A 15,501-nucleotide genomic window follows, 5' to 3' on the forward strand; every position below is an offset into this window, starting at 1 on the left:
CAATCAGAAAGTACATTTGGCCTTTTGATGAATGTAATTATGTGTCTGCTCCAAATGCCTCCAGGTCTGTGTGGAGCAGCAGCATGAGTAATTATGTTTACTGTGAAACTGTGAATATTTTTAGCTGACTGGATTAATGGAACACATGCACTTGAAAAATTATTTGTTAGTTGTGCACATAGGTGAGACCTGAATGTATCTACTGACACCCATGTTTTAGGACACACACATTGTGGCTACATGTGTGTTCGTGTGATAACACTGAAAGAAAGACATCACGCTTTTTTTTCTCATATTGATTCCTCCTGCTGCACCATGAGCACTATGACCTGAATGACTTCTGCTCTTCGCTCAGAGTGACTGAAAGCTTCAGTAATAACTCTCAGCTCCTACTGTGAGGTAGAAGGATTTGTAGTCCTTGTTTAAATTTCTGAGGCTGATTCTGAGATCCTTGATAAGTAGATATCCTGATCCGCCATAAGCTTATATTGGCCAGGCTGGTTTGTGTTGAAGGCTTTTAGGGTATTTAGAGAGCTGACAAGGTTGTCTTGTTAGGGTAAAGGATCCATGAACAGCTCTCACTGTAACAGTCCTAGTGTGTTTTATTGGTATAGCCACAATTACACCATTATGGCCAGATTGGCTTCATCATTTACTGAACCCACCATTCACTACACACTGATGTTGTTAGTGTCTTCATGATGAGAATGTATTGGATTGATTTTTCTGTTATCAACACAAATCCATTTTGCTTTTGAACTGAGGCAAAGCACTTACTGCTAAATAATTTATCTTCACGTTTGCATATAAATGTCGAGTATTGTCTGGCTGTGACAGCAGGATTGTACAGTTGTCAGATGATGCGAGTCTTCTGGTCTTTAGTCATTTTTATCAGATGTTTTCTCCTATTTTAAAGCCTTTGTTGATAATTCATGATTAGAAATGTGTTGTGCCTCAGCTTCAGCACCACCCTTTCTCACTTTCTACACATGTGTTTATTAAATCGATGTATAGTTTTAATTTTTGTGACCCATCTATCTCTGTAACTATTCATTCGCTCACTCTCCACAGCCACATGAAAGTAGACCGTGTCCTAAATGCTGTTTCAGTAGATGCACTATACCATTAAAGCAGATCAAAAATCACACACACACATACACATCAATTTACACCTTATACATACACATACATAAAAAAATCTAGTCGAGTAAGATCATTCATCGGGTTTTTAAGGTTACCTGTAAACTGACATCCTTGTTTACAGTATCAGCTCCTCTCAGTTGGAAGTTTACAGACATTAAAAAGAAATCTGATCTCACTACTAATGCATGTACTGATGCTGAACCCCTCACATATGGGAAGTCAGAACAGGTTATACACTCTACATGTGAGTGCTGAATTACATTTCTTTGGTGCTACAATTCATTCACTGCAGTTGGATACATTTCCATTCATAACATTATAGTAGCACCTTGCTTTGAAAGTGTTATCTTTGATAATACTATTGATGAATCCTAAAAAAGTGTCAAAAAATTCAGAGACCAAACTGAACAGTACAGGATTGAAGCTATGTTCTTATATCTAGTAGTCACATATGATGCAAACAGGCATATTCAAAGTCATTTCTACTCTCTGTATCTTATCTCTGTTCATTTAGCATCATTACTATGTTCATTATTTTCATTGTATTATTCATCATACATTACTATTATGGGTTCTCCCCATCAGACAGTAAAACCTCAGAATCCAACCCACTGTGACTTCATTAAACACTTTTTTTACAGTCTCCCACAGTCCCTCGAAGTATCTCCAGCCTCTATCATTAGTTTCTACAGTAGATAAAGTTTTGCTCCAGATGCTCAGTGTCTTGTTAGAGCCGAGGAATGTATGGAGTATAAACCCAGAGGTCACCAGAGGTTTTTATTGTTTAGTAGTGAAGTTGAGAGAGGTTATTTTTGTGACTTCACAGGTTCTAGTAATATCTGTGAGGTTGTAAAGATGCTCTTTGTGTGACATTTTTGGAAATATGTCCCTGAGGGTCATTTTATCTGACCATCAGAGACCAGGGGACAGTAGATATTTGCACTGAGCTTGGTCTTCTCCTCCAGGACCTGCATGTTTATGTGTTCAGGGTTAGAGAGCCTCCTCAGGGACACAAAGACAACTAATAGCCCAGTCTCTCTGGAAGACAAAGATAGCTGACAGCTCATATCTCATCAGCTACCAGAGAAAGGTTAGACAAAGAGGAGTTGTCTTGATTTTGTCTGAGGGGATCCCACATTGTCAGACTTTGAAAAACCCTGAATTACAGCAACAAAACAGTGCTGATTGTATTAGTGAACTGATATTTTCTTTAAATTTAGAGACAATGAAAATGGCCTCAGGAAAAACAAAAGAGTATAACTGTCAAACTACAAACACACACACAAGAAAGGCTCTGTACTCTTTACTTTTTTCTTTATCAGAATCAGTATCAGGTTTATTGCCAAGTAGGTTTGCACATCCAGGGAATTTGCATTGGTGTTGTGATGCATAACAGTCAAAAATATACACAAAATAAAGTAATCCTAAATAATATAAAAAGGAAAGGATTTACAACAAAAAACTATGTAAGATATATATTCTAAGTGAGAAGAGCTGCTACAAGATTACATTTTAAACTTTATTATATTTCTCTGTAACAAAATGTATCTGACCAAAATTCCTTTACAGTACATCATGTGTAAGTGTGTGTATTACAGCAAGGCCAGGTCAAATACCATGTAAAGCCTTTTAAACCATCTTTCTCAATCTGGTCTCACATTCAGCCTCAAGCACCAAGAGTCAACCACTATTATATCCAGAATAAGGCCAACTGCCAATCAGCATCTGCACTATAACACCCAGCTTACTACAGCTGAACTATGTGGCAGATTCATCTTGTTGAACTCTGTGTTAAGCATTTGAATGGCATGCTTGTGTTTTTTTTTCCTTGGAATAATGCAGATTTTGTGTGCCTTTGTGTATGCATTAACACCTGTCTGTCTGAAGTGAATTTGGAGGCTTTATCACTCCCACACAGGGGGTTGGCTTTGCTTTTCTGTTAGTTAGTATTTTCCTGAAATAACGTCTTTTGTACATGCTGGGAAATTAATGAATAAATAACCGAGTTAATGAATTAATAAATAATGGAATGAAAGCCCTGTGAAAATGGATAATAGGAAATCTATCAGACTTGTCTTCAAAACCCACAACCACTTAAAGCCCAACAGTATTACAGCATTAAACAATGATATAGTCATTATCTGTGCCGCAGCATACACGCACAAACACACACACACACACACACAAAGAATGGAACGAAGAACCTTCTAATCAAAGCATGTTAACAATAGTAAATTCACTTACAAACATAATTCATGCAGTAAATGGAAACTAGCAAATACAGTGTGAGGCCAAACTCTGCCTCCAAAGAAAATTGAGTCACTTGGCTCTGGTTTTGTGAAAACTCAGCCAACGACAGCCACGTGTGTTACTAAAAGCTCAAGTGATACGTGGTTGAGGCTAACTCATCCATTGTTCTTTTCAGTGACCAGAGGCACCATCACAGTACTCGGACATCATAGTGAAAAATACAACATTCAAAACATCTTAAATATATGGTTTTTGGTAATTTAGCTGCATTTTTTTTCAACTTCTCTCTAAATATTCATGTATTGCCAACACAGATGGCCTTACCTGTGGCTGCACAGCACAGTTTAAATTTGAATAAAATTCATCTTGTCAGCTGGAAGTTTACCAAAGCTATTAGGTTGACTGCCGTGCTTGAAGGCCCAACAACAAGAGCTCGCTATAAATTATCAGTAAATGAAGGAATTACAGATAAGTGAGCCAACTCCAGTTGTCCTCCACTGCTCCTTGTTGTCTCATAAAGATCATTGGCTTTGCAGGTGTGGAGCTGAATAACAAATGAATACAGAAGTATACTGTATGTGTTTTGTTGATTTATTTTGATAAGCAATTTAACAGTAGGCTGGCCTGTGGGTCTAATCTGCTCTGCTGACAGATCTTATAGTGTATGTGGTGTGTTGAGAAAACATTGTGTATCACACTGATTAGAGATGCAGTACAGAGCTCAAGATTACAGCAGTTCCGCCAAAAAAAGTATGTAATTTGTATTTATGTATGAAAGTAAATGAGTTACCTTATAAGAGAGGACAGCATTAATTTCATAGTAATACTTGACTGTAATCAGCTTTTCTTTCTTACTTTCTGTCTTTCTCTTGTCATGTATTAAGAGTAATGTAACCTTGAGTGTGTTTCCAGAAGCAGAGGCTACTTTCTTATTCAGAGTGTGTGTGCTGCAGTAATGTCTGTCACAGCCCATTTCCCTCTAGAATAGAAAATGCCAGCTGACACACAGTTCAGGATTAACCTGCTTTTGTGTGTGTGTGTGTGTGTGTGTCCTCACTTCAGCACACCTTGCAGTCAGTTTAACAACTACATGACTCAGCACACACTTTCATCTGTAGCCCTGACCTCAACCTCCTACTGTGTGTGTGTGTGCGTGTGTGTCTCAAAGGACATGTATCTATGTATTTATGTCGTACAATCTTGTCACTACTTAGTTTGACTCCGTGTGGTGTTTTACATCCTAACATTTTCCTCAGCTTTGTATTCCTTCATCCTTTCAGTTTGAATTGTGTCCAGTGAAATGACTGTAGAGCCCGGTGAACTTTGTCAGTGGAGGTGAAATGAGCCTCCTGTAGCCTGTCAGTCCAGACTGGACTTTCACCGGCTGCTCGTGGCCTCTGCCGGCCTCTCTGACAGTCAAATCAGACTAAACTACATCCTGCAGGGTCATAACAGCTGCCTGTGTTCCACACTGTCAGTGCCTGTGGATTGTAAATTGATATCTTTACAGTTTGTGTCCCGTCACGCTTTCCTTTGCTGATATCTCTATACCAGAGTAGCACCACATATGACAGCTCGAATGTCATTTTAATTTGAGCTAGTCTGAACCTCACATTTTTAGATTTAGATTCAGGCATAAAATAACAAAATGTTATCTTTGCCAGTGTCTATATGAGATCAATTTAAATGTTCAGCTTTTCCAGACTTACTTGCCTGTTCTACAAGAGACGCCCAAACCTACAGAACTTGTGTTGTGTTCTCCTCTGATCTCCACCACAGCCTTTTAAACACAGCATACCTCAGGGCCAAAGAACATCTAATTTATTTTGTGGTTACAGCAATATTCTTTATAGAAGACTTTGACGTCACAAGCAGAGCACAGTTCGGATGTTAAACATGCTATTTACACTGGATTCAGTCAGGAGCTCAATACTCTGACAGATGATGTGATGTTGTCCCCTGCAGAGAGACAGAAGGAAGAGAAAGATGATTATGGATAATCATAAAAACTTGGTAACAGTATTATACAAAATTTGTGGCTATATAACCAAGACAATGGCTTAAGATGATCACAATGATGGTAATTGTTGCAACCAATTAAAGCCTTGCCATGTTATCCACTGATGTTACTTAAACTTTTTTAAATTGATGAATAAATTGAGCCTTTGAACCTTTGACCCAACAGTTTGCCATATAAGAGAGGCAGAGGCATGAACTGCCAGAACAGGAGGAAATGATGGATGGAAGAGGACAGTTAAATTGTAGATGAGGAGATGTTTACACAAGGTTGTATTTGTGTTTGTATAAATGCTATGGTCAGCTGTTTGACATTTGACCCTTATCCTAGTGTTTTCTTCAGAGACCAGCAGCTTGAAATAGATATAGCAGAGGAGCATGAACATGCGTACGTAGCCACACTGCCTCAGGGATGAATACCAGAGAACAGAGGATTTAGAAGAAATATCTGTTCTGCACAGTGTAGACTGTTCTTCCCCCTTTTATATTTGCATTGCTTCTAAGTAATGTCTTGACATAATGTACAAAAAGCCTATTCCGTTGTCTGTGATGGTTATGTCAGCGGTGATAAAACCTTTTTTTTTTCTACTATTAGAATAAGCTATGCTCACTCACCAAGGCATTAGCTTCACTTCACTTCACTTTAAAACTTTATCCTTTGCTTGTCTCACAGCCTAGTAGAAGTGATGCAGTTCAGTGAATTAATGAGTGAGTGATTTTGTCTCATGCATTTTAGTTCCTTGAGGGCTATCAGGCTTTTTTGTTATTACAGTAATATGTAAGGTATTGTCTAAGGCCACAGCTTTTCCTGTTATAGGATGTTCTTTCTGTATTGAAAATATTTTAGTAAAATTGTCACAGTCTGTAAAGTAGTGGTACCTCTATGATACTGTGGGTTTAGGAACAGTAGGTTAACAGATCACCCAAAGTTTAGTAGTTTAGTAGTGGAGCTTGGAGAGGGGTGCTGGCTGTGTGCAAAACTTTTGTTTCATCCCCACTCTGTGCTCTCTGTTAATGTAGTCAGATGTACAATGTTCATTCAATATTCAGTATTTCAGCCCTCTGTCCACCTGTAGTATGTCCAACCATTTACATAGTAAGAATTTGACCTGAAGTAGGTTGCAATGTATAATGTATGAGTGACAACCCAGTGAGAGAGAGAGACATTGAGAGATCTGAAACATGGTTTGTAAATGTATGTCTTAAAAAGGAACTGGGACCTCATGCAACCCGATGTTTAATTCACAACCTGTCGCAAACTTCCATCCCACCATGCCCTAGATTGATTTAAATATGTCAAATTTACTTTTTCGCTCACCTAACTTTTCATCATTCTTTCATATTTTCAATTTAAAAAAAAGACAGCAGACTTTGCGGTTAGCAGCTTCTTTGCTTTGTGTTCTTTTAAAAATCTCATCAGATTTCCCGTTGGGTGATATCTGGTTTAAATACCAAATAGTAAAAATAAAAAATAACTTGAGACATCATGTTGATGTATAATTAACAACAGCATTCATTGACTGAGCAGTTAGTCTTCAAGCTCAGTAAACTGCCTTGACAGTTAGCCGAGGGAAATCAGAGTACAGAAACATTTTCCACTCAATGACTTCTACAATAAAAACAAACATCAGTCACTGCGTTTTCACTGCTCCTGTGACAACTGAATCTCTGCACCTGACTGGCTGCTCTTCACCAAGGACCTATCAGAGAGAACAGAGGGATCTCACTGGGTTTGTAAACATTGGTAAATTTTAGGTATTTTTTAATATTTATATGATGAAATGAGGGTTGAACACTCACCCTGATTGTCTTAGCATTTGTGTTACTGTGATTGTCAGTGAACTGGTAGAAAGTCAGTAATCAGGTATTATTTAAAGACTTCAGTGTTTTTCTCTTCATTGTTAAACACAGGAGCACTTTTATATAAAGCAAGTCTCTCTAAAGAGTACACGACATCTTCACAAAGGGAAAGTTGATTTTCACTTAACTCAAGACGGATTATGTAGTAGTTTCTTCTAATGTACCACCAAAATATATGAAGTGCTTATTAATCCCTCCTTAAAAAAGGGTTCTCCCTATAAAATGGAGTTACTGTGATATGAGATCATTTGGTAAATAATGTTATCCAAAGTAATGATACTGTGTACCGTAACATTATGTTTATAGGATTCACTAGCTTTCCTAGCTTCACACACATACTCACACCCACGCACACACATGCTCAGAGTGAAGCATGGTTCCACGGTTGAACTTGCATCTAGCACTTGATGTCTTGTCCACCAGGCCCACATGGACCTGTTTTTTTCCTGAGGCCTCCTCTGCAAATTCTGCCAACATGTCAGTGGATTTGTGTGTTCTGTCAACACACCTTCATGTCTCTTGTTAGCGCGCCTGGGGTTGCAGCAGAGCTTTGGTCTATCCTTGCCTTTTATCCAAAATTCATTACATTTTGGTTTACCTTCAGATGTTTGCAGTGTTTGTCTGGTATTGGACGTAATACAAAGGTTTTTCAGCCACAAACTGCAAATGTCTCTGAGTCTTCCTGAGTTAATTCAACAAATCCCAGTTATAACCGGTGTCTACCGGATTGCATTCAGTCTGGATAACAACTGGTCTGTCTGAATGTTAAACAGTTGAGTGGCCGATAGAGATGGCACTAATTAGACATTGTTTGGCTTGATAATGTAATTAACGCCTCTCACTTCCTGACACTGACTCCATTTCTCAGTGTCACTCTCTCACAGATGAGTATTTTTAAGTTATTATAATTCCTCAAATACAAAAAGCCAGGCGACCAGCAATGAAGATAATGGTTTCTTTTCTCTGAGCCAAAGCATGACTCTGATAATGTTGTTAGTGCTGACACATTCTTCACAGTTTATCTAATGTCTTATGAAACTCATCAGTGTAATATTAGAGCAATGTCAGTGGCGGTCAAAGCAGCTATTTGCTAACATGATGTATCACTGCTGACTCAGTGATGCTGTTGTTTCAAAGTAATGGAATTACTGTGTCACATAATGAACAGAGCAACTTTCCAATATCAGCTGAATGACAACCATGTGTCTGCTGTTCACTGTGACTGTGGATAATTAGTTGGTGGGTGAGTGAAGTAGAGCTCATTGGAGGGACACATTAACTCACACACACACACACACACATGAACAGTAGACAGGTCTTCAAATTAGCTGTCAGTCCACAAACTGAATTCTCACCTGCCTGTTTCTACAGCCTTCACACTCTATCCTCTTCTCTCTTCCTCCACCTGTCACTCACTCTTTCACACACACTAACGCACACACACACACACACACGCACACCCTCGAGGGAATTCAGCTATCTAATATATACTGAATATGAGTGACAGGTCAGAAATATACAATAATTATTGTTTTTCACCCAGGCATTTTGCTTGAATGCTAATGTATGGGGAACAGCTGCATTATGTACACAAACTGCATTCTATCCAGTGAAATGCACTACGTGCAACACTCATCTTGCTTACAAATGCCACTTTTAGTACAACAAAATGTTGAAGAGGAAGCAAGGCCAATTTCTGCCTCTTGGAAATTCCAAACTGTCAAGTGTAAAAGAAAAAAAAAAAAGCAATATTACAGGTGGACTAAAATATTTATACTATAAAAAACCTTGTGCCTACATTTTGTGGCTGGATGGAAACTGTAGTTCCAACCATGCTGGTTGCCTTAGATTCATGATAATAATGATCTTGTAAAGCACATTTAGAGACACAACACATGTTCATTTAGATTGTGTTTGGTAACCAAATGTGTTTAGCTTCCTTCTGGTCATGCTTGGCTAAATTTTTCAACAGAAGCATTTCTTACACTGAAACTTTCTGCTGATTGACACAGTACAGGATGATTGTTATGATCAGGAGGTCATATAATGAGAATTTTGTGTGTATTTCTGTATTGTGTGCTTTAACACCCTGAGCATGCTTGTGGTTCTCTCTCACTCTGGTGAACCTGTTGTGACATCTCTACGTAATGGTCTGCAGGGGAGCCTCTTTGATTGGCTGAGTGAATAATTTTGTATGTGTGAGTAAGTGGTTCCAGGGAGCTGATCGGTTCCAGACTCAGAGCTCAAGGTTTAAATGCAAGCTTCCTGCGGGCTCTTTCCACTTCTGACCAGCCAGTCACTCAACATGTTTTTGTATATTGTAAATGGTTTTGCACATATAGAACAGCCCAGGTTTTGTAGGGGTGGATAGCATTTTTGTTTAAAGGTCACGTATTATGTAAAATGCACCCTTTTCCTATATTTTCAACATAAATATGTGTCCCTGATGTGTCTAGAGACCCCCAAACTATGAGAAAGTCCCTCCTCTCTCTTTTTCTCCTGCTCCATCTTTCAGTAAATGTGTGTGCAAAAACACTGTTTAAATTTGGCTCCCTTCTTGACATCATAAAGGGATATGTTGAACATAGACCTCCCCTTGCCCTTCAGCAGGCAGACGCCCCCCACTGAAAACCTACTGAATCAACACAACAGTCTCACATGTCCTCCCATCATCTGAAGCAGTGAGGACTCGTTGGATTCACTTTATTGTTGATGGAAATGTCCCCACAACGATTGGAAAACTGTTCTATGTGTGTGCGATGGATCGTTACCAGCTATCCATGACCTGACCTCAAACTTGGAAGCTGTAAATTTTGCCATGTTTTATGCTGTTTGTGCTATTTAGCAAATTAGCCTGTCAATCTTGGCTAAGTGGCAACATCTGGGGCTGAAAAATCAAGCCAGTGCAGAAGTGCCAAAAACTGCAGTTCCCCAAATGGCCACTTGAGGGTGGCTCCAAAAGTGAGTCAATCCCCATAGACCCCCATGTTAAAATGCCCAACTTCACAACAGAAATAACCATGTTTACAACCTGGTACAAAAAATGGTTTTGGTCTCTATAGCTAATTTCCCTGTTCATGACAACTGTACAGGGGATGAATTTTTATATAACTCCCTCATTTAAATTTTATTAAGGCTTTAAGTCATACATAATTAAGGGTATGGCCGCTTTGAGTGACAGATACCTAACAATATTGGTTAGGTAACATAACCAGGGCATAATCCCAGATTTACAGGGTATAGGTGTAGTTACAGCTGTTGCTATTTCAGTGTGTTTTCAGTTCATGAAAGTTAATTATAACATTTTGGTCACCTAAAAAAAGTCTTGTTCAGCATTTGGTTGTGCTAAAAGACCCTCTAAAGAGTTGGATGTTCAGTTTTTTCCAGTAAGTACATTTAGTTTTAATGGTTTTAAACCTGTTTTTTCCTGGTTTTAGTTGCCAGAAAATCAGCTGTCCTGACGTCTTGCTAAAAATACACTCTTTTGCTGGTTGAGTAGTCTCGTGGTTTCTGCTGATGTCATCTGAACTACATTCACTTTCCCTATGACACATATTGTAGAAATGTTGATATGCGTATTAAATGTATTGAAATGTAGAGATTCATCATATCTGTGGTTTGCAGAAACGTACAATGCCAACATTTTATTCTGGAGACTGGGCTGATGGTTAACATGGTTGGTAAACAAAGCTGGCGGTTTGTGGGTCAGGTCAGGTTCACGTGGTTGATTATTTTTGTGGGTTAGGTGGTGTGGATTGGCTCTCACAACGGGTCGGATGGGTGCAGGCATTGAAAAACCTTTACCTGCGCATCACTACCAGGCCACAGCATAGCAGGAGCCTCTGTGTGTTTGCTGTGTGTGTGTGTGTGTGTGTGTGTGTGAGAATGTGCGTGTACATCAGATTGGTGCAACATTTTTCATGTTGCACCAGGGTTTCTGAGCCAGGTTTTAACATGATACAATTGATTTTGTATGTCTTTTTAAGTTTTTTTCAGTCATTGTCCTGGAGTTATTTCCAAGTGTTTTACTGACTTCATCTCTTTGTTTACTCACAATCTTTACCCCAAAGTCAGTGATCTCTTCTCTAATTCCATCTCTGAAGCGGCTTCAATTTCTTCACCCTGCAGCTTTCATAGGATATGAACATTCACACTTTAATCTGACATTAATTAGCTCATAATTGGCCTGCTGACAGACTGTGTCATAACATCCCGGGAAGAGGCTTCTGGCTGTTGGGACTTACAGATACAGCTCTTCAGGCCTGAAGCATATTTTTTATTCTCTGAGTACAATGTCAGACTTGCTCTCCCTGCTGCTCCTTACTGTATGAGTGATACAGCCATCACTGGGTACATTATTAGATATCTCATCTGATCTTTATGTTAGTCCTAAGAAACAGTTTCAAAAAAATATTCTATACCATCCTGGTCCTTCCAGTACTGTAAATTCAGAGCTCTATAGTTTCTAGATTTCTGTAATATTTATTGAGGAAGTGCAGTTTATAGGTGGTTGTTGGGACAGCACTCTGACGCAGCAGTCGAGGTACAATGTTTTCTTTCTCTTCTCTCTGTGTTTTGTGATCTGTTTTTTACCAGCTGATGCTTCTGTTGTAAAAGTTGTTGAGGCTATGCTGTCTCCTTCTCACACCAGATGTCTGAGCATTTTTTTTTTTTTTTTCAGTTTCAAAATGAGAACTGCTAATGTGCTCATTAATCTCAGATTGCTTGGAGGGTCTTGGTTATGAGCACAGGGCAGAAATGTCAGACCAGTGGTGATCACTTTGAGCCAGGTTAGATAAACCACATTAATCATTCCTGATCCTGTCACAGTCTCATCTTTATTTTCACACAAGTTGCTCCGCAGTCAGTCTGTGTTCATCTGAGCTTGAACTCTGAGCTGTTTATCATCTTTGATCAGAATCAGAAGTAGAAACAGTAGGAATTTGCTTTTTTTGTTGTTGTTGTTATCATTACGTTACATGTATTTTTCTTCATTTAAAATATTTTCAGTCAATGATGCATGTGTTTTTTTGTTGTTTTTTTTCTCTTCCTTTAATTTCCATTATCTTTGTTTGTGCTCATTTTTTTTTTATTAGAAATAGCCCGAGGTAAACTAGAGGGAGAGAAGAGGTGATGAAAACGAAAACAAGCTGAATATAAATTGGCTACTGAAAGCTCTTACTGAGCTCCACACTCATCCTGACTGTAATCTGACAACTCACTAACCAGCAGCTTTTGTTGGGGTGAAACTGATACTGTATCATCGTCTTTGTGTGTTTGTTTATTTTAGCATGACCGCAAACACTTACCACAAGAATGAAACATGAACAGTATGTACTACTGCAGTTGGTGTGTAGGAGTGTATGCTGGTATAGCCCGCAGCAGGAAAACTGTAATTGTAACGTTTCTGATTAATGGGTGTGAAGCTCTATTTTTGGAGCTCTGTAAGTTTGTACAGAGTCTTTGTCCTTTAGATGAACTGACTGAAATGAATTGTCCAGTCCTGAGATTTGATTGTATGGTAATCATTCAATCATGAAGTTTAAAAATTTAAAACAAGACAAAGAGTCTGCAGTCCTGCCAGCGTCTCTGTGAGGTTGCTCTCGGGCTCAGTGGTGGTTTGAGCTAAAAATGTCTGCATGTTAAAATGCTCACAGTGACAGTGCTAACATGCAGATGTCAAGCAGGTGTAATGTCTCCCATAGCAAACTGAATTTTTGACCAGATGATTGTGCCAGAGGGAAAATCAGGGGAATCATCAAATTACAGGTCATCCTGGGGGGTAACATGAATCTTTCACATTTTAATTCTTCTAATTACACTTCTGTGGTGACATGTAGAGCAAGCTGTTTTAATCACTCAACCAGTTGCCACAGAGTTCTGAAATTTTTCAGCACAGTCTACACGGCTTCTTTTACTTTGCACATCCAAGGGTTTTTTGTTTTTTTTTTGCCCTCCTGATTGTCATCACCACTGACGTGCAAGGTGCTCTAGTTTTTTGACTTCCAACTTATAAAGTAAAGCAATTCAGTTTTTGTGCAACTCAGTTTTTATGTTACGTAAATGCTTTTTTAAGCAATCTTCTGTGAGGCTGCATGGCAGGAGAATAATAAGCCTCCGCAATATGAATGCAATCTTCCACTCAGGATGTTCTAACTGAGTACTAAATGTGAATCTACAATGAATGTTATAGCTCAGAACTCACACAGTGAGGGTTTGTTTCAATTTGCATTTAATTTGTAGTGCCATGCCTGCTAACGAGTGACAAGGGCCTTGTGAGATACATGAGCTGAGAGGAGAAAGTAAGGTTTTACACAAAGACACACACACACACACACACACACACACACACACACACACACACACACACAGCTTGTTACCGGTGGCTCTTTGATTTGATTTCTGTCTCCGTCTGTCTGTCTCGTACAAAGAAGAAAGAAAATGTGTGAATGTGTCATTGCAACTGTTTGATTGGACTTTAAAATAAATCAGCGGGATTTGAAGGAAATCAAAAGTACTGTAATCAGGTGTCATTGAAATGCACATGATGAGGAGGGAATATTTTATCTTTATCTTTTAATACTACAGTATCAAAGAGTTTTACTGAAGGATTAGTTTACTATAGAACTATGAATACATTTGTGTGAAAGCAGGTGACACATGACAGATCCAGGAATCAAGAGAAAAAAACATTTCGAAAAAACATTTCACTTTTTTTTACCGGGATGATGCATAATTAGAATCAAATCATTTGTTTCGTGCTCACTCTGATGATGAATGAAGCTAAATGAGTTGTTTTTGAGTGTAGGTTCTGACTCACTTCAATGAAACTGGACCATTCACCCTCTGGCAAGGGTTAACAGGTCATGTAAATGCTCTGACAGACTAGTCATGCATATTAAGTAGCATTTATTGTTATTTATATCTTTTTGAAAATAAATAACTGCAGTACAGCCACTGAAATGTTCCTGCGTCTAATGAGTGTTACTGTGTGTATTACGCTGGGACCGGGGCTCAATCTCGGTCACTGAGGCTTGTCTGTAGCTGTGATCTGGTTCACTGGAGGGTAATCTCTGAGGGCCAAACAGTTATTGGACATTTGCCTCTGTGCAGTGAGAAATAAGTGATGTAAGATATGTTTTGTCTCTAAGTGTTACTTTGTTCCAATATCTTTTTTATTTTATTTTTACCTCACTTAATTCCCGCTTTCTTTGTTTCCATCTTATTCCTTGTAGCTTTGTGTCCTCCTTTCTTTCCTCATTTACTATATTTAGTTTGTCTTTGCATCGCTCCATTTTGTTTCTTTCTTCTTCTTCTTGTCTGTTCATGAGACCACCTGCTACATCAGAGATAAACTTTCTCTATACCCATCTGTTATTTGTTTCCAGCCCCCCCCCCCCCCTCTCCCTTTTGACTAGTTCTCCCCAGGCTTCACCATTCATCTTTCATCTCCATCTGTGTGTGTCTGAACACACAAAACACACATTTCCACTTCCTTTCAAGATGTTGGCTATGTTAGCATGAGAGTACAGCTTCTCCCTTTCTAGTGGAGGAGAAGAGACTCTCTCTGTCCCGCTGTGTCTGATACATGCTCCATCTCCATCCTCGGCTCTCTGCTGTGTGTTTAGATATCATATCAGTCATTTTAACACTATCCATATACTATACTGTTGTATTAGCATAATTCATATATATAATATATATTATATCATATATAATATGCAGTATATTATAATTTTCCTCCATTTGAGCAGTTTGATTCTCAACATGTGTTCCTTTTATCGTATCTTCTATTTTAGCACATATAGCATCAATGAAGTACCTACTCTTTACTCTAAAATAATATGATTCTTATGAAAAGCAGCTGAACTGATAATCCCATTAGACAATAGGAGAGCGAAGATGTGCCTCTTCAGCAGGGTGCGCCTCACCTGCTGAAGGGTTATCTCTGTCTCAGAGGACGAGTGCTGAGCTCCTGCTGTACGCCTCTTGACTTCACACTGAACCGAGAGATGCTCACATCTCTCCTCACACAATTTCTTCAAGACTCTTACTAAGACATCTTCATAAGACCTTCACTGGGAAGATGTTTTCAATGAAAAGTTTATCAGCTCAGTTTAACTGAGAGATCGTTTAAGTGATTCTAACTAAAAGTTAGCAAAGAATGTTTTGGCACAGTCATACTAGTTAAAAATCTCACGGTACATGGAATGAGCAGTTCTTCAAAATATC

Source organism: Thunnus albacares, chromosome 6, assembly GCF_914725855.1.
Source record: "Thunnus albacares chromosome 6, fThuAlb1.1, whole genome shotgun sequence".
Lineage (NCBI taxonomy): Eukaryota > Metazoa > Chordata > Actinopteri > Scombriformes > Scombridae > Thunnus > Thunnus albacares.